The sequence below is a fragment of the Salvelinus namaycush genome, chromosome 12 (assembly GCF_016432855.1).
Source record: "Salvelinus namaycush isolate Seneca chromosome 12, SaNama_1.0, whole genome shotgun sequence".
Taxonomy (NCBI): domain Eukaryota; kingdom Metazoa; phylum Chordata; class Actinopteri; order Salmoniformes; family Salmonidae; genus Salvelinus; species Salvelinus namaycush.
Genome location: NC_052318.1, coordinates 37,986,959 through 38,008,334, shown reverse-complemented (window position 1 = coordinate 38,008,334; position 21,376 = coordinate 37,986,959). Strand labels below are relative to the sequence as shown.

General features: G+C 43.3%; 1 long non-coding RNA gene across 1 annotated transcript; it reads left to right on the top strand.

Moving 5' to 3' along the window:
• The first annotated feature begins 336 nt into the window (after positions 1–336).
• LOC120056577 lies at positions 337–3,444 on the top strand. Its single transcript, XR_005477812.1, has 3 exons — positions 337–732; positions 2,921–3,034; positions 3,395–3,444. It is a non-coding gene; the product is annotated as an uncharacterized LOC120056577 (long non-coding RNA).
• Positions 3,445–21,376: the final 17,932 nt, after the last annotated feature.

Here is a 21,376-nt window from a genome sequence, read left to right as displayed (position 1 = left end):
TGAAAAAATATGAAACAAGTGGCTTGCCCTGGGGCCACAGGCCCTCCAAATCCATCAGGGCATGTTTTTAAGAAGGTCACTTTCTTCCCCTTTAAATCAGCGACCGGGCGAGAAATGAGCAGCTGACTTTGAATTTAGAGTGTTCATTAATACGATATTATGTCAAATCGCTGCCATGATTCAACTCTGCATTTGGCTCTGATTCAAGGATTTGTGCACGGGGTGGATATGATGACAGTATTGGCGAAGTTTGTACAGGACGTGGAGGGAGGTCCTCTATATACAAGTCCTCTATATACATATTATGTAATTCAGGACCCAAAAGTGTGTGCCCACTGGCCAGGTCTGGCAGCAAGATAGGAGCAGCTAGTAGTGGCTGAAAATGTGTAGTGGTGCCTCCTGTCTGAAAACACATCATGAGAGAGAGAGGAAGAGAGAAAGAAAGAAAGGGAAAGAAAGAAAGAGAGATCTTGGGAACAGGAGAGTCAGTGATTCAGAGAGAGTCAAAGAAACGGAGAGAGAGGGAAAATGAGTCGTGGGACCATCTGTCAGTGGTGGTGATGAATGGAAATGGACCTCTCAGCTCCCTCCTCAGCGCTACAGCCTTCCCCGCCACCCCGGCTGACATCTCTCTGATGCAACGTGTTTTGTAAATTCGTGGCAAATTACTCCGTCAGATGCTGCCGGCGCCTGTCCGTCACGCCAGAGGGAAGGGTGATGTCACACAGACAGGTGAGTGACAAGGACGAGCCAGGGGGGAACAAGACAGAAGGAGAGGAGTGAAAAGAGGAGGGGAGGGGGAAAAAGAGAGCAAAGGAGGAGAAAAGCCAGGGGCTCTTCTAGCCATGAATCCCCCTGGGCCGGGCAGTATCAGTCAATCTGGGGCTAATTCATGTCAGAGTGTGTATCCTATCTCCTTGAGAGGCCAGCAGAAGGTTGATAAAATTGAAGTGGAAATGAAGTTGGAGGCACCAGAGGATAGGCACAACAATGGTGAGGAGAAATGGGCTCGTCTCCCTAGTGCTCGCTTCCTCTCTCAGTGTATCCCTCTGACCTTGGTGCACGTCCTTGCCCTCAAACACTTTATAACCCACTCTCTCTCTCTTCCTTTTTTTTCTCAATTATACCTATTTTCAAAATCCAAAATGTTTGTAGATTTGGTAACTTATGGTTGTGGTATTGCATGCTCATTGGTTGGGGTATCCTTTTTGCCACTGAAACTAAAGTCAGTATAAAAAGGGAGAGAAAAGACCAAGAATTCCAGCAAATTCCATAAAATAGTACTCTACAAGGTGTCCAAAGTGTTCCACAGGGATGCTGGCCCATGTTGACTCCAATGCTTCCCACAGTTGCGTCAAGTTGTCTGGATGTTCTTTGGTGGTGGACCATTCTTGATACACACGGAAAACGGTTGAGCATGAAAAACACAGCAGCATTGCAGTTCTTGACACAAACTGGTGTGCCTGGCACCTACTACCATACCCCTTCACCCTCTGAATGGAACACATACACAATCCATGTCTCAAATGTCTCAAGGCTTAAAAATCCTTCTTTAACCTGTCTCCTCCCCTTCATCTACACTGATTGAAGTGGATTTAATAATCACAATAATCAATAATCACATGGATTCTTCTGGTCAGTCGATGTCATGGAAAGAGCCTGTGTCCTTAATGTTTTCTGCATTCAATGTATAATTATCTCTCATGTCAGCTTCCCCTCATCTCCTCATTGTTACGTTCATTGTTGGAATGAGACCAAGGTGCAGCGTGGTAGGTGCACATTTTAATTTATTAAATGAACACCAAAAAACAACTAAATACAAAACAAACGTAAAGTTCTGCAGGCTCCACAGCAGCTATGCAAAATCAAGATCCCACAACCTAAGGTGGGAAAAAAGGCTGCCTAAGTATGATCCCCAATCAGAGACAACGATAGACAGCTGCCTCTGATTGGGAACCATACCCGGCCAACGAAGAAGTAGAAAAACTAGAATGCCCACCCAAATCACACCCTGACCTAACCAAATAGAGAAATAAAAAGGCTCTCTAAGGTCAGGGCGTGACACTCATTCATTTTCATTTTGTCTTTTCTTTGTTAACTTTAGCAACATTTGGGTTTGCACAAGAGCAGAGACCCATGTTTGAGAATTCATGTTGAGAATTCATATGTTGGCCATGATTCTTTCTCCTGCATTGCACAATAATAAGAGAGAACTATACAAAGGCCTATAGGAGTGGCCTTATCAGTCTCCTCAGCTCATCTCACCTTGAGCCTAGCTGGCTTTGTTTGGGAGCCACAGAAAGTTGGGCTTGACAGTGGCCATGCAGGCTGGCATCTCCTCTGTCTGCAGATAACAGAGAGAGGCTGCAGAGAGGGAGAGAGAGAGGTGTGACCCGGCACAGCATCTTTGTGTGTCAGTCCTTCTACTTGGATCTCACGTTGGATGTAATATCCTCTCCAATCCTTTTTCAACACTGGGAAGCGTTTCGCCACATTATTGCCCTAAAAAAAAAGCTGCTGCTTCTCCCTTTGTAGTCTGAGCCTTTATTTATGAAGGTAAGAAAAAATCAATAGTGTTTCAGAACTCAATTCACCTGGTCTAGAAAAAGGCTATTGTGTGAACATGTGTGTGTGTGCGTGCGCACACGCTCATGCACTTGTGTGTGGGTTTGTTTGTGTTTGTTGTCATTCTATAGCTTCCCTGAGCAATCCCTGACATCATTTGGAGATTGTGTTGATAGGTATCCTTCCTTCCCTGTATAGGTTCAATGGAGATAATGTTGGTTATACAATGTGTGCGTTTGAATTCAAAGAGGCAAGGCCTTTGGGGAAAGCTCATGACACAAACAACTGAAAGTATTGTCACAGGTCAAAGATCAAAATATAACATTTTGTTTGTCCTTCCCTGTATACATTGAAGGTTCGTCTGTGCTGCTTTAGCTAGGAGCACATTAGAGGAGTACGCTTGTGCATCCCAGACCACAGTTGTTTATCAGTGTGGAGATGAAGATGGACAAAGCAAAAACTCTGGCAGGTAAACAACACACACCAATCCCACAATGCCTCTCACTCTAACACTCATCACCCCTCATAGTTAACCCTACTGCTACCCAGAGACGTGCATCTTAATATTGCCATCATGAAGCCAAAGTATACCGTAAGAATAAGAATTTGCATGATTTCTTCTCTGGTAATGCAGACGATAACAAAATGTCACACCCTGATCAGTTTCACCTGTCCTCGTTATTGTCTCCACCCCCTCCAGGTGTCGCTTGTTTTCCCCAGTGTATTTATCCCTGTGTTTCCTGTCTCTCTGTGCCAGTTTGTCTTGTATGTTTCCAAGTCAACCAGTGGTTTTTCTGTTCTCCTGCTTTTTGGATTCTCCTTTTTCTAGTCCTCCCGGTTTTGACCGTTACCTGTTTCTGGACTTTGCACCCGCCTGCCTGACCATTCTGCCTCCCTTGACCACGAGCCTGTCTGCCACTCTGTACCTCCTGGACTCTGATCTGGTTTTGACCTTTTTGCCTGTTCACGACCATTCTCTTGCCTACCCCTTTGGATTAATAAACATTGCAAGACTCCAACCATCTGCCTCCTGTGTCTGCATTTGGGTCTCACCTTGCGCCTTGATACAAAATATAAATCAAATGTTAGACTAACAATGAAATGGCAACTTATGGGTCCTTTTCCAACAATGCAGAGTTAAAGATAAAATAAAATAAAAATATATAAACAGTGACACGAGGAATTAATACACGTGAATAACGAATAACAGTAATGAGTACAAGTAACATGGGTATACAGTATACAGGAAGTACCAGTATCGAGTCGATGTGCAGGGGTACGAGGTAATTGAGATAGCGATGTACATATAGGTAAGGGTAAAGTGACTAGGCAACAGGATTGATAATAGACAGTAGCAATTCAAGCAAACAAATTTGACAACTATTATAAATCAATACCAAGCATTTATTGAATATATATAAACAATACTTTATGAACGTGAGCACAGTAAAAAATAAATACATTCCAAACAGTCAACATAGTACTGTAGCTTGTATAAAATTGATTTATTTTGACATTTACAGTTGCTATCTCAAAGGGCAGCACTCCCTACTTCTTCCGTGTGTACACATTCCACTGTTTCTCAGTCGTCTCCACCTAAAACCATGCAAACGTTATTACTTGTTTTTCAAGAAAAATGTCAGATTTTTCTTGCCGGGTTCCCTCTAGCTAGTCAGGTAATTGAATTGTCTCAGGGAAAGCTGTGAGCTGACTTGTTCTAATAACCTTTCTATATTCAGTTTAATAAGTGCCATAAATTGCCATTTGTCTCACCGGGTAGGCCATAGGTTGAAAGGGGAAATGCAATATTGTAAATTTAAGACTTTCAGTGGATTTAATCAACAATATCTTTCCCCTCTAGCCCATTTCAGCTAGCTGTTTAACACCTTGGACACAGTGCTGCCACTCATTGGATAATTCATTTCTACATGAAGACGTACGATAGCTCTGGCAGACAGAGGGAAACACTTCAAATGCGGAACATTATCCATTGTCCTGGTAGGTGATTCCATTCCATAAAAGGCTGGATAAACATGCTAAGATCGTTACATTGCTGTGAGGAGTCATGGTCACTCACTATCCCTTCGGAGGGCACAGCACTTTATGAACATAATCCAACAAAACGTATTACAGTTTAATAACCTGACAGATTCTGTTCAAATTCTGTCACAAAAAAAGCAAATTAAGTGAAAAAAATAACAGTAAAGGTGAAAGAGAGATGTGAAGGGAGGAGAGATGAGATGAAGGTGAGATGGGTAGATGATATCTGTATGGCCTTGGATGCTATCTGATGGCTGTCTAGTCTTGCACACGCCATCATCCAGATCTTTGGGAGAAACAGATACTGAGTTAGAAGTAGGGGGAATTGCACCACAAGCACCATAATCACTGTCTGTTGTATGAGTTCAGAGGTAGGCTACCTGTGAATAGCGAAGTAGAAAATGATGGGAGAGAAGGTAATCCTGATACAGCAGAGAAACAGTGAAAGACAGATGGACCATTAGCTTTCCATTAAAAAAACAACTAACGTCAAGATCGTCTGATATTACTTGTCTGGCATTTTAGTTTATGGTCCCGATATCACAGTAAAGTATATCCCAGTAAAGTAAAGTACTTTTGTTGTTACTGGAGCTTGTGAAAGTGCAACGCAGTATCATGATTTAAACATAGTACAGTAGACTACAGTCCTCTCTCTGCTGCTTACACTCATAATCCTAAAAGATGAGAAAAAGCGTTCATTCGTTTCAACTCCAGGACACACACAGAGGTACTCAGAATCTCATTGATTGAAACGTTCTTTCCCATATATTCTGTGAATAGATTCAAACAGTACTCGAGGGAAGGTCTAAAAAAGGGGAAAGGGGATTAAATGGAGGAGAGTGACGGAGAAAGTAAAAGATGGAGAAATAGAGAGAATGAGTAGAGGTGAAGAAGGGGGGTATGTCAGCGGCAGGTGAAGAGAGGGGGAGCAGATGGCGAGGTCGGGGGCTCCTCGCGGTACATAATGTGCCCACAGACCAGTAGTGGCGATGTCTAAATTCATCTGATCTGCCCACCTTTGATATTCAAGAGGATTACACCTTGTGTTCAAACACAGTGGGCTGAATGGACGGGGATGAAAAGTGACACAGAGCAGAATAGAATTAGCGGCTGCTTAAGGACTTCTTCATTCATTGTTAACTCCTTGCAGCTCATTAAGCTTAATCCTTATTAGACTGTGAGTAACCAGGTCTGAATGGGCCGGTAAAGGCTAGGGAGACATGTGTCCCCATTGTAGGGCTAGGGGGTTAATCCTGCCCCCATGGTGGGGCTGGAGTTGGGGGAAAGAGAAAGGAGGCAGAGGGAGTCCATCCGTCACCCCCCTCCTCTCCATGGAGGTCTCTGGAGAAAGGAGAGAGGGGCTCCCAGTCCCAGGCTCTGGGCTGGCTGCCTGGCGACAGGCCTGAGGTACAGCCTTCTTTTGTTCCTCAGCCTGGCAGCACTCTCTCTTCTCCTCTCCAGCCAGACACACACAGCCTGGCTCGTGGGGCCACGCCAGGGTGAGAATGATGTACATGCCTTTAGGCTATCAATGTTTAGACACAAAGGATTAATAGGGAAACTAAACGGCTCCTCTTTCTGAGCTGGGGATCTTAGTGACTAGTCTGTTGACTGACATCATAGTATTCATTTGGTCAATATTCTATCAGAGGGTTGGTCTGAAACTTGGCTGGTCCTACAGAATGAAGCAAGGCACCAAATAGGCACATCCTTTAATGGGGTGCAGGGCACCAAAGAGTCGGTATAAAACACAACGTTTCCATCCTGCAAGGATCTCGTCAGGTCATTTCCCCAGTTGAGGGGGATTCCCCAGGATCCTTGCTTGATCCCAACATTGTGTTTATTAATGATGGTGCGTGGTGGAGCTTATGAGTGTGTGGGCTCTATTTCTTTTATACCAACTAATATCTATTCACAATAAACAGGGACGTTTGACTTCTTTATTCTCTCCACTGATCAAGAGCAACATTATTTATTACAGAGAAACACAATGTACACCTGACTGAGGCTGTCCATAAAATGAACTGTGTTAATGCTTTAAATACTACCGTTTACAAACAATTAGAGCCCTGACACACTCTTGCTCCAGTACAAAGACAGCTCAATGGTTTCGGTGCACTGTGCTGCTCCCAGTGGTTCAAGTAATACAGTGAAATTCATCCCATTTCCATTTAGATGAAGCTGGGAGATTGGACTTTTTTTCTATCCAATCCCTGAGTTAAGGAAGAGGCTCCCATTATCTAAGTGATAATTACCTACATTTACAGAGCAGCCAGACAATACTGTTAAAGGTCATTTGTGTTCCTTTTCTTTTTGTTCCCTAGGGGGAGTGAAAATGAAGAGCAGCCCTGGTCATGCCCAAGTGCTACTGCGTTAGGACGGGGAAGCGCCGCCAGGTACAGTGGAGAGGAGATGATTTGAGAGCTGATTTCTCTCTTCCTCCAACACTATACAGGGAGTGTCACACACTGAAGTTTGGCATCTGCCTGAGAGAGAGAGGGAGTGCAGAAAAAGAGAGAGGGATGTATGGGAGTGGATGAACCGATGAGCCTGCTGCAGTGGTTCACAAACTTTTCTGCACTGGGACCCACTTACAGCTTTTGAGTTTTGTTTTGGCCCATCAGGATCGGAGCGAAAATAAATGACTGTAACGGTTACCCACCATTTGGGAAACATTGGCCTTGCTGTATTGTATTCTTCAACACAAATACATTTGATGTGTAATAGAGTAAGCAATCAGCCTCTGTATTATCACGTCTATGATTGTAGCATGTGGTCTAACAGTCAGTGAGTGTATATGATTGGGATTCATTGTGGGAGACCCAATTTGCCTCTGGCAATGCACACCTGCAGTACAGCTTGGAGACAACAGATGCATGAACTGAACCTTCAAATTGTTATGCTCCATATGAATCTAATGAAGTCATTTAAAAAATCTACATCTCGATTCCTTTTCTTGTAGTTATGGCAGACCCACAATGATTCATCCTCTACTGTTAGTAGTAGAACCCATTTCTCCATAGAGGAGAAGGGATGGTTTATTACAATGTTGTAGACACTGCCAAACGCTGTTGTCATCACACAGTGTTGCTGTGCTGGCTGGGTGTTAATGATGGTTTACACTTTGACAGGAAGTGCATCCCTACTGTTGCTCCTCAGTGATGATGGCCATCTGGCCCTGAGCTCAACCCTCAGACTGTGTGTGTGTGTCTGTCTGTGTGTGTGTGTATGTGTGTTTGTGTGTGTGTGTTGCCCCCTTCCCTGGCTGCCCTCATAACGCCCCCCCCCCCCCCCCTCCCCTCCCCTCCCCTCCCCGGCAGCCAGTTAGCCCCATGTGGATCACTGTTGGGGCTGGCTCGTCCAATGTCCGCCTCGCCATGTCTCAACAGCAGCACCAGCAGTAAACTAGAAATTAGCACCTCTTGTCCCCTTGTAAATTACAGGGTGAAGAGTGTGGTACAGGCTTGCCTGCTGGGAGCTCTGACAGAGACCTGAGATGTAAGGTGGTGGGCTAGTCGAAAGAAAAGCACCTGCTTTCCACAGAGTAGCCTACACTTTCATCATGAAAGCAACCAACCACACATTACCTACCAGTAGTAGGTCAATCAATTCATCACTTTATATGCCGTACAGGTTCTATGTGGTACATAAATGTGTGAATTGAATCATGTACAGTATCAGTCAAAAGTTTGGACACAGTTACTCATTTAATTAAGGGTTTTTCTTTATTTGTACTATTTTCTACGACAGAAAGAATAATAGAATAATAGTGAAGACATAAAAACTATGAAATAACACATATGGAATCATGTAGTAACCAAAAAGGTGTTAAAAAAAATCAAAATATATTTTAGGTAGCCACCCTTTGCCTTGATGACAGCTTTGCACACTCTTGGCATTCTGTCAACTAGCTTCACCTGAAAGGTTTTTCCAACATTCTTGAAGGAGTTCCCACATATGCTGAGCGCTCGTTGGCTGCTTTTCCTCCACTTTACAGTCCAACTCATCCCAGGTCAGGTGATGTTGGAGGCCAGGTCATCTGATGCAGCACTCCATCACTCTCCTTATTGGTAAAATAGCCCTTACACAGCCTGAAGGTGTACTGGGTCATTGTCCCGTTGAAAAACAAATGATAGTCCCTCTAAGCGCAAACCAGATGGGATGGCGTATCACTGCAGAATGCTGTGGTAGCCATGCTGGTTAAGTGTGTCTTGACCTCTAAATAAATCACAGACAGTGTCACCAGCAAAGCAGCCCCACACCATCACACCTCCTTCTCCATGCATGACGGTGGGAACCATATATGCAAAGATCATCCGTTCACCTACTCTGCGTCTCACAAAGACACGGCGGTAGGAACCAAAAATCTCCAATTTGGACTCCAGACCAAAGGACAGATTTCCACCAGTCTAATGTCCATTGCTCGTGTTTCTTGGCCCAAGCAAGTCTCTTCTTCTTATTGGTGTCCTTTAGTAGTGGTTTCTTTAATGCAATTCGACCATGAAGACCTGATTCACACAGTCTCCTCTGAATTGTTGATGTTGAGATGTGTCTGTTACTCTGAAGCATTTATTTGGGGTGCCATTTCTGAGGCTGGTAACTCCAATGAACTTATCCTCTGCAGCAGAGGTAACTCTGGGTCTTCCATTCCTGTGGCGGTCCTCATGAGAGACAGTTTCATCATAGTGCTTGATGGTTTTTGCCACTGCACTTGAAGAAACTTTCAAAGTTCTTGAAATGTTCCAGCTTGACTGACCTTCATGTCTTAAAGTAATGATGAACTGTCGTTTCTTTTTGCTTATTTGAGCTGTTCTTGCCATAATATGGACTTGGTCTTTAACCAAATAGGACTATCTTCTGTATACCTCTCCTACCTTGTCACAACACAACTGATTGGCTCAAACGCATTAAGAAGGAAAGAAATTCCACAAATGAACTTTTAACAAGGCACACATGTCAATTGAAAAGCGTTCCAGGTGGCTACCTCATGAAGCTGGTTGAGAGAATGCCAAGTGTGTGCATAGCTGTCATAAAGGCAAAGGGTGGCTACTTTGAAGAATCTCAAATATAAAAAATATTAACACTTTTTTGGTTACTCCATATGGGTTTTTTCATCGTTTTGATATCTTCACTATTATTCTACAATGTAGAACATAGTCAAAATAAAGAAAAACCCTTGAATGAGTAGGTGTGTCCAAACTTTTGACTGGTACTGTATGTGCCATTTAGGTATATGCATAATATACACTTTTTCAAAAAATCCTCACCATACATATTTTATTGAGTCTAGTTTCATGTTAATCTCGATTAACCCAGGACCAATGTCTCGCGTAGTTGGTCAGCTGCTCGATGAAGTTCTGGGTCCATACATATTAAGAGAAGAGATGAAGAAATACTAAAACGAGGAGCGGAACCGGAACAATGAGCTCCACCCTCTCTCTTTGCAAGTTACGGTGTCACACCCTGACCTTAGAGTTCCTTATTAGTTTCTATGTTTGGTTAGGTCAGGGTGTGACTCGGGTGGGAAAGTCTATGTTTTCTATTTCTTTGTTTTTTGCCGTGTGTGTGTGTGTTGCCCAATCAGAGGCAGCTGTCTATCGTTGTCTCTGGTTGGAGATCATACATAAGTTGTCATTTTCCTTTTGGGTTTTGTGGGATCTTGTTTTCTGTTTAGTGTTTCTGCCTGACATAACTGTGTGCTTTCGTTTTCACGTTTGTTATTTTGTTTGAGTGTTTTTGGAATTTTAAAATCGTGAACACTTTCCACGCTGCGTCTTGGTCCACTCTTCATTCAACAAAGGAGAGCCGTAACATACGGGCCGAATATCCCTCCCCTTGCGAAATGCAAAAGATGCTAACACCTGCAAAATTGTGATTTGTCCAAATAACCAGTGACAAAAGAACAAACACCAGAACTACTGCTGCTCGTTATCCTATGCATCCCATTCAGTCCCTACAGATTCTCTCGGTTTACACACAGAATCTTTCCACGAGAGATTTGTTTCGTGTTAATACCATGCATTCCCTCATATCTACTGTTCATCTCCCAGCACTGTACCTCTGACAGAACTCTGTCTCTTTAAGACGCCCTGGTTGAGCCCTCAGCATGTTGATCTTCTTCTCTCAGATAAGAGGACTAAGAAACATGAACCCAATCCACACTATCTGCATCCCTCGGTGTCTGCACTCACCCTCCCCATGGTAACTTGCTTCCATCTAATGCCACAGTGATCTAGCTAGCTTGTCTAGCCCCAACATGCTCACACACATTGTGCCAAATCGTATCATGCAAATGAAGTCAGGCTCATTTGAAGTGCCCTGGGAGATCAGTGGTTTATCAGGAACATGTCTGCCAGAGCGCATGAGGATTGTTCATTCACACTGGGGAGCGCACAGGGAGCAACCCGCAGTCCTATTCACAGCTCGAAGGTCACCCAACACACAACACAGACATAAAATGCATACAAAAAAGGGCAGGAAGGAAGGCTACTGCTATTTGTCATACGCAGTTTCTCTGTTTCATAATTGTCAATGATTAATCATATTGACTTTTGATAAACTAATCCTTTTGTGGTAGGATGCTTTATATGTAACAAACCACCTCTGGCCAAATGAAGAATCAAGACACAAAAGTCATTTGGAACTGTTAGACAACCACCTCAAATACAACCACCTCAAACACAACCACCTCAAATACAACCACCTCAAACACAACCACCTCAAACACAACCACCTGAAACACAACCACTTCAAACACAACCACCTCAAATACAACCACCTCAAATACAACCACCTCAAATACAACCACCTCAAATACAACCACCTCAAACACAACCACCTCAAATACAACCACCTGAAACACAACCAACTGAAACACAACCACCTCAAAAACAACCACCTCAAAAACAACCACCTCAAACACAACCACTTCAAACACAACCACCTCAAATACAACCACCTCAAATACAACCACCTCAAATACAACCACCTGAAACACAACCACCTCAAATACAACCACCTGAAACACAACCAACTGAAACACAACCACCTCAAATACAACCACCTCAAATACAACCACCTCAAATACAACCACCTCAAATACAACCACCTCAAACACAACCACCTCAAATACAACCACCTGAAACACAACCAACTGAAACACAACCACCTCAAAAACAACCACCTCAAAAACAACCACCTCAAACACAACCACTTCAAACACAACCACCTCAAATACAACCACCTCAAATACAACCACCTCAAATACAACCACCTGAAACACAACCACCTCAAATACAACCACCTGAAACACAACCAACTGAAACACAACCACCTCAAAAACAACCACCTCAAAAACAACCACCTCAAACACAACCACTTCAAACACAACCACCTCAAATACAACCACCTCAAAAACAACCACCTCAAACACAACCACTTCAAACACAACCACCTCAAATACAACCACCTCAAATACAACCACCTCAAACACAACCACTTCAAACACAACCACCTCAAAAACAACCACCTCAAACACAACCACCTCAAAAACAACCACCTCAAAAACAACCACCTCAAACACAACCACTTCAAACACAACCACCTCAAATACAACCACCTCAAATACAACCACCTCAAATACAACCACTTCAAACACAACCACCTCAAACACAACCACCTCCAACACAACCACCTCAAATACAACCACTTCAAACACAACTACCTCAAATACAACCACCTCAAATACAACCACTTCAAACACAACCACCTCCAACACAACCACCTCAAATACAACCACTTCAAACACAACCACCTCAAAAACACAACCACCTCCAACACAACTACCTCAAACACGACCACCTCAAACACAACCACCTCAAATACAACCACCTCAAATACAACCACCTCAAACACAACCACCTCCAACACAACCACCTCAAATACAACCACTTCAAACACAACCACCTCAAACACAACCACTTCAAACACAACCACCTCAAACACAACCACCTCAAATACAACCACTTCAAACACAACCACCTCAAACACAACCACCTCCAACACAACTACCTCAAACACGACCACCTCAAACACAACCACCTCAAATACAACCACCTCAAATACAACCACCTCAAACACAACCACCTCAAACACAACCACCTCTAACACAATAACCTCAAACACAACCACTTCAAACACAACCACCTCAAACACAACCACCTCCAACACGACCACCTCAAACACGACCACCTCAAATACGACCACCTCAAATACAACCACTTCAAACACAACCACCTCCAACACAACCACCTCAAACATAACCACCTCAAATACAACCACCTCAAATACAACCACCTCAAATACAACCACCTCAAATACAGCCACCTTAAACACAATAACCTCAAACACAACCACCTCAAACACAACCACTTCAAACACAACCACGTCAAACACAACCGCCTCAAACACAACCGCCTTAAACACAATAAGCTCAAACACAACCACCTTAAACACAATAACCTCAAACACAACCACCTCAAACACAACCACTTCAAACACAACCACCTCAAACACAACCACCTCAAACACAACCACCTCAAATACAATAACCTCAAACACAACCACCTTAAACACAATAACCTCAAACACAACCACTTCAAACACAACCACCTCAAACACAACCACCTCAAACACAACCACCTCAAACACAACCACCTCAAACACAACCACCTCAAACACAACCACCTCAAATACAACCACCTCAAACACAACCACGTCAAACACAACCGCCTCAAACACAACCGCCTTAAACACAATAACCTCAAACACAACCACCTTAAACACAATAACCTCAAACACATCCACCTCAAACACAACCACCTTAAACACAATAACCTCAAACACAACCACCTCAAACACAACCACCTCAAACACAACCACCTCAAATACAACCACCTCAAACACAACCACCACAAATACAACCACCTCAAACACAACCACCTCAAAAACAACCACCTCAAAAACAACCACCTCAAACACAACCACTTCAAACACAACCACCTCAAATACAACCACCTCAAATACAACCACCTCAAACACAACCACTTCAAACACAACAACCTCAAATACAACCACCTCAAACACAACCACCTCAAACACAACCACCTCCAACACAACCACCTCCAACACAACCACCTCAAATACAACCACTTCAAACACAACCACCTCAAACACAACCACCTCCAACACAACCGCCTCAAACACAACCGCCTTAAACACAATAACCTCAAACACAACCACCTTAAACACAATAATCTCAAACACATCCACCTCAAACACAACCACCTTAAACACAATAACCTCAAACACAACCACCTCAAACACAACCACCTCAAACACAACCACCTCAAATACAACCACCTCAAACACAACCACCACAAATACAACCACCTCAAACACAACCACCTCAAAAACAACCACCTCAAAAACAACCACCTCAAACACAACCACTTCAAACACAACCACCTCAAATACAACCACCTCAAATACAACCACCTCAAACACAACCACTTCAAACACAACAACCTCAAATACAACCACCTCAAACACAACCACCTCAAACACAACCACCTCCAACACAACCACCTCCAACACAACCACCTCAAATACAACCACTTCAAACACAACCACCTCAAACACAACCACCTCCAACACAACCACCTCCAACACAACCACCTCAAATACAACCACTTCAAACACAACCACCTCAAACACAACCACCTCAAACACAACCACCTCAAACACAACCACCTCAAACACAACCACCTCCAACACAACCACCTCCAACACAACCACCTCAAATACAACCACCTCAAATACAACCACCTCAAACACAACCACCTCAAACACAACCACCTCAAACACAACCACCTCCAACACAACCACCTCAAATACAACCACCTCCAACACAACCACCTCAAACACAACCACCTCAAACACAACCACCTCCAACACAACTACCTCAAATACAACCACTTCAAATACAACCACCTCAAAAACAACCACCTCAAATACAACCACTTCAAACACAACCACCTCAAACACAACCACCTCCAACACAACCACCTCAAATACAACCACTTCAAACACAACCACCTCAAACACAACCACCTCAAAAACAACCACCTCAAATACAACCACCTTAAACACAAAAACCTCAAACACAACCACCTCAAACACAACCACTTCAAACACAACCACCTCAAATACAACCACCTCAAACACAACCACCTCAAAAACAACCACCTCAAATACAACCACTTCAAACACAACCACCTCAAACACAACCACCTCAAATACAACCACTTCAAACACAACCACCTCAAACACAACCACCTCAAATACAACCACTTCAAACACAACCACCTCAAATACAACCACCTCAAACACAACCACCTCAAATACAACCACTTCAAACACAACCACCTCAAACACAACCACCTCAAACACAACCACCTCAAACACAACCACCTCAAACACAACCACCTCCAACACAACCACCTCAAATACAACCACTTCAAACACAACCACCTCAAACACAACCACCTCAAAAACAACCACCTCAAATACAACCACCTTAAACACAAAAACGTCAAACACAACCACCTCAAACACAACCACTTCAAACACAACCACCTCAAATACAACCACCTCAAACACAACCACCTCAAAAACAACCACCTCAAATACAACCACTTCAAACACAACCACCTCAAACACAACCACCTCAAATACAACCACTTCAAACACAACCACCTCAAACACAACCACCTCAAATACAACCACTTCAAACACAACCACCTCAAATACAACCACCTCAAACACAACCACCTCAAATACAACCACTTCAAACACAACCACCTCAAACACAACCACCTCAAATACAACCACTTCAAACACAACCACCTCAAACACAACCACCTCTAACACAACCACCTCAAATACAACCACCTCAAATACAACTACCTCAAACACGACCACCTCAAACACAACCACCTCAAACACAACCACCTCAAATACAACCACCTCAAACACAACCACCTCAAACACAACCACCTCAAACACAATAACCTCAAACACAACCACTTCAAACACAACCACCTCAAACACAACCACCTCCAACACGACCACCTCAAACACGACCACCTCAAACACAACCACCTCAAATACAACCACCTCAAACACAACCACCTCAAATACAACCACCTCAAATACAACCACCTCAAATACAGCCACCTTAAACACAATAACCTCAAACACAACCACCTCAAACACAACCACTTCAAACACAACCACTTCAAACACAACCGCCTCAAACACAACCGCCTTAAACACAATAACCTCAAACACAACCACCTTAAACACAACCACCTCAAACACAACCACCTTAAACACAATAACCTCAAACACAACCACCTCAAACACAACCACCTCAAATACAACCACCTCAAACACAACCACCTCAAACACAACCACCTCCAACACAACCACCTCAAACACAACCACCTCAAACACAATAACCTCAAATACAACCACTTCAAACACAACCACCTCAAACACAACCACCTCAAATATAACCACCTCAAACACAACCACCTCAAATACAACCACTTCAAACACAACCACCTCAAACACAACCACCTCAAATACAACCACCTCAAACACAACCACCTCAAACACAACCACCTCCAACACAACCACCTCAAATACAACCACTTCAAACACAACCACCTCAAACACAACCACCTCAAACACAACCACCTCCAACACAACCACCTCAAATACAACCACTTCAAACACAACCACCTCAAACACAACCACCTCAAACACAACCACTTCAAACACAACCACCTCAAACACAACCACCTCAAATACAACCACCTCAAACACAACCACCTCAAACACAACCACCTCCAACACAACCACCTCAAATACAACCACTTCAAATACAACCACCTCAAAAACAACCACCTCAAATACAACCACTTCAAACACAACCACCTCAAACACAACCACCTCCAACACAACCACCTCCAACACAACCACCTCAAATACAACCACTTCAAACACAACCACCTCAAACACAACCACCTAAAAAAAAAACACCTCAAATACAACCACCTTAAACACAAAAACCTCAAACACAACCACCTCAAACACAACCACTTCAAACACAACCACCTCAAATACAACCACCTCAAACACAACCACCTCAAACACAACCACCTCAAACACAACCACCTCAAACACAACCACCTCAAACACAACCACCTCAAACACAACCACCTCAAACACAACCACCTCAAACACAACCACCTCAAATACAACCACCTCAAACACAACCACCTCAAACACAATAACCTCAAACACAACCACTTCAAACACAACCACCTCAAACACAACCACCTCCAACACAACCACCTCAAACACAACCACCTCAAACACAACCACCTCAAATACAACCACTTCAAACACAACCTCCTCAAACACAACCACCTCAAACACAACCACCTCAAATACAACCACCTCAAACACAACCTCCTCAAACACAACCACTTCAAACACAACCACCTCCAACACAACCACCACAAATACAACCACCTCAAACACAACCACCTCAAATACAACCACCTCAAATACAACCACCTCAAATACAACCACCTCAAACACAACCTCCTCAAACACAACCACCTCAAACACAAAAATACTGTACAGGTGCTTGAAAAAGCCACAGTGCGATTATTAAACATGATTTATTTCATGGAAAGCCATTGCTATTTGTGCAGTATGCTAAACATAGTATCCAGCAGAGCGTGGGGTCTACAGAGACCTACCCCCCACGGTTATTCAAACGCCCACAGTGCTAACTATCAAAATGTAATTAAATTATAAACTGATACACATCAGAGTCGTCACGCTTGTTTGTTTATCCATTATTAGAGAGCGAGCGGTTTCATGCTGTGAATTAGAAACAGGTCTACCTCCAGTGACTCCACCACGCTACTGTACTGGAGCAGACTGCTGTTCCACTGTGACCAACTCCTCCTGAGAGGGACCATGTTAAAGCACAAGGAGACTGGGGCAGTTTTAACCCCTTCACTGCAGCAGGTCTTACTTCACTGAGGGAGACAGCTGTAGTTTAAGGTGTGAAAATATATATTGTACACACATTATTCCTCATCCTCTGGTGCACCGATGACTTATCCCAAAAATCCATGAATCAATAAACCAATCTTAACACCTGTGACAGGAGCACACCTGGAAGCATACACAATAAGTCAATGAAGTTCATGCCAATGATCCACCCAGAGTTCCAACAAATGGAAGTGCATACAATAATCAACATCAGAATGATGCCACGAACAGAATGTCAATGATTTGTATAGCTAGCATTCTCAGAGCATTCACATTGATTCATAAAGCATTCATCATTAGTCAAGACAGCTGACACAATTATGCCTACAAATATGCGGATAGTAGTTGAGAGCACCATGATGCTCTCTGAATTTCTGTCTACTAAATGTTTGCCTTAGCAATGTAATAGTTTACGCTCAGTGAAATGTAGTGGTAATTTTGTCCTACAAATGTACTACAGCACAATGGTTCTGCTTGAGGAGAGAGGTGGAAAGGACAGCAAGGTCTGACTGTTTCTCAGAAACAACCAACGCTTCAACCATGAAAAGAGGAAGAAAATAATTTACCCACTTTGGATTTGTTGACAAAACTCACTTCTTTCCTTCTATGTTGGTTGCCTTTGTCCAGCTGTCTGTGTTGCTTTTGTTGTGGCACTTTTCACCCCTCTTTGTTCACACTGCACAACATTGGAGACACATTATGCTATAAGGAACACATCCAGTGCCAATGAAGAGAGGGCAATTCAACAATTTCCTTCGTTCAACAACTTTAACCACTCACGATACGTGTTGCTGCTCCCATTTAATATGTGGCTGAATCAATAAGAGGCATAATTGTGGTTGTTAGAGCACATTATGACATGTTTGTGGTGCCTCATTGCTCTGTAAACTGTCATTACAGCCGAAGAGGCTTTCTGTGCTCTGCGGCGTAGCATGGAGAGAGAGAGAGAGCAGGCGGAAGAGAACTGTGCACTATGCTGTGCTTTAGCCACTGCAATCTGCCACAATCACCTCTCCATTTAGCAACACCTAAATGCTCACATCCCATTTTACTCCAGGTTAGGAGCACCAAGTCATTTCCGGGCAGTTTGCTGGCCTACTTGTATTTAATCTGGATACACGTTTGTTCTTTCTGACTACTGTTGTATTGTTAAATACATTTTTATGACTAGGAGTTGTACTGGGCTTCGAGACCTATTTACCTGTTGGTCTACATTGTAAAACACAATTTGACATGATTGTTTTGATTCATGCATTTTGCAATAAAGTAAGGCCTGCTCGAAAAATGTAATTTTTTTGTAGGCATGACCTACTTTACTGCTACCGGTACATGTTTTTCAGTCCCAGCACTTCCATGACAGTGATGTCTCCATTTTTGGTCAAGAGAACAACATGTGAGAAGCCTAGTGTGTGTGTGTGTGTGGGGGGGGGGGGGGGGGGGGGCTTCCTCCTTTACAACACCTGTGATTAAAGGACACATACAGTATCAATGGGAAACGTGTAGTGGCTATTGAATTCAATTCTGCCTAATTAACAATAAGGGCCCTTCTGTAAAGAGCGTCTCATTGACACAGCGATGGGACGGCTCTCTAACTTACTACAATTAGAACAATTACACATAGGAGGCCTAGGCAGTGGTACTCAGCACTAAGTAGCTGTAATACTGACTCTCCAACTGATGGCTGGCCTCACTTCACATCACAGCCATCATGATGAGACTGTAGTGGAATGGCTTTTTATGCAGGTCAGGAGCGGCAGAAGGACAACTGTCACACTATCCATTACCCAATTGATTTAAATAGCCATAATCTACTCCGCATTGACATCTCATAGTGAGGAAGAAGACGTGGTGGAGGACACGGTAGAAAACGTTGTTAGTAAAATAAAATGAATAGACAGTAGAGCTCGACGACAACAGGGCCGCTAACAAATATCACTAACGTAGTGGTAGGAAGCTACAGAACACCACCTTCACAGCACCAGCTGCACCAAACCACACATGGATGAAGGTGCCACGGGGTTGATGTGGACCTATGGACCTCTATTACTGGGAAACGCTCATTCCAAACTCAAGAACCTTTATGACAGTGCCCGTGCTTGACCGAGGAGAGGTGTCGTCAGGCTAATGGTGCTTACACACACAGACAGAGGATGGGGGAATGAGGTTCATGGGTAGCGGTGCAGGGTAGGCCACGACAGCACCTCCACCACAGTAAATCATTGGTTGGGGTTCCCCACAAAGGCTGTTCATGTGAGTCTGAGACACATAAAGACAATATTTCATGTGGGAAAGTGGGAATGTTAGACTTTGGTTTTCGCCTGGAATAATAATAGTGACAGTGGATGAATAGAATTAAATTCAACAGGATGGATTGCTTGCGCCTGCCTGCCACGATGGACACAGCTAACAATAGTCCTTTTCTGGTGTATCAGTGTTTACAGTTCGTCCAGACAATTGTAGGACATGAAAAGCAAAAATACTAAAAACAAATGCAACTAATCTCAGAGACAAAGATGTTGATCAACGAAGAGCAAAAAACTACTGACAGCTGGGTACATCAAAAACATCCTAATCCTAACTCTTTGTCCTTCACAAGCAATTCATATGTCAAAACAATATTAGATAGTAGTCTAAAATGGGAATGATGTCAAGAAAATCTGATGAAGAGAGTTCCCCTTGTTTTCATACAAGCCTTCCTCAGCTGCCCTGCATCTGATGAGAAATCAGTGTATAAAGAGTTAAATTAATCCCGGGCCGACTTTACCTACGGAATACATTGCTGTTTGATGGGGCCAGCAGGGGAGCTTCATTCAGGAGCTGTCAGTCTGTTGCGTTCCCTGGAGTGTGTTTACTGGCTAGTTAATATATTAGACACATGAAAAATAGTTAGACAGAGACCTCTTCTCATCCTCACTCCCCAGTGCAGCGGTAAGAGGGACACAGCCTGCCTGCCAGCTGAGCATCAATATTTCTGCATCCCCCTTTTCTGGCCTGTCATATAAAAGCGCTCATAATTCTGCTGCTTCCTCTGTGGCCTTTGCCACAGACGGTGGCCATATTTCCTGGTGAATTCAAGGGATATAAAAGCACCAACTGCCAGGCTGATGACGACGGCCCTCTCCTGGCTTTATGTGAAGGACATGCAGGGCTCAGGAACAGGAGGCTTCTAGGCTCCACTGCATACAGGATATATCACCATTACATACTAACAACATTTAGGAAGGGTATACTACATTGTAATTATATAAAGTGAGGTGGATTATAATTGTAGACAGTATTTGAAATGCCATACTGTTTCGTGCAGATGTTTTCTCAATTCATTGAAAATGACAGACTATATTAATAACTTCTTATGGCTGCAGGGGCAGTATTGAGTAGCTTGGATGAAAGGTGCACAGAGGTGCCCATAGTAAACTGCCTGCTCCTCAGTCCCAGTTGTTAATATATGCATATTATTATTAGTATTGGATAGAAAACACTCTGAAGTTTCTAAAACTGTTTGAATGATGTCTGTGAGTATAACAGAACTCATATGGCAGGCAAAAACCTGAGAAAAAATCCAAACAGGAAGTGGGAA